This window comes from Schistocerca americana, unplaced genomic scaffold (genome assembly GCF_021461395.2).
Source record: "Schistocerca americana isolate TAMUIC-IGC-003095 unplaced genomic scaffold, iqSchAmer2.1 HiC_scaffold_35, whole genome shotgun sequence".
Taxonomy (NCBI): Eukaryota; Metazoa; Arthropoda; class Insecta; order Orthoptera; family Acrididae; genus Schistocerca; species Schistocerca americana.
In genome coordinates, this window is record NW_025726071.1 from 3,369,448 (window position 1) to 3,370,000 (window position 553).

Below are 553 nucleotides of genomic sequence, written 5' to 3' on the forward strand. Positions count from 1 at the left end.
TGTGTTATCTGAACAGCTTTTGCTCAGCATCAGTTCCTTGTTGCAGTTTTCATTGATCTGCGTATATATCTTATGATACCACATGGTGCCATAACGTCCTTGCCACCTTAAAGGAGTGGGGCCTCCATGGTCCACTCATGATTTTTATCCAGAACTTTCTTCCATGTCACACTTTTTGGGTACAGGTTGGTGCCTCCTGTAGCATCCCCCCCTGCAGGAGACGGGGCTTGCACAAGGTTCTGTTTTGAGTGCCGCTCTCTTTTATGTGGCTATCAATGATCTGGCGGCAGCTGCATGACATATGGTGTCCCCATCTTTTTTGTTCATCCACGACGGCTATTGCTGGAGGCAGAATGCAGGGAGCAATACACTAAGCACAATCCTGCGCTTTCACTCATAGCATCCATTTTTTGGCTGCCATGACCTACGTTATGCATTTCTGCCATTGTGTTTTTTAGGACCGGTCTTTTATGCCTAGTTGACATGGCTTCCCCGTCTTTGTCAACTAAAGCAGACATGTAGGTCGCACCTGAATGCTCTTCTATGCCTCAGC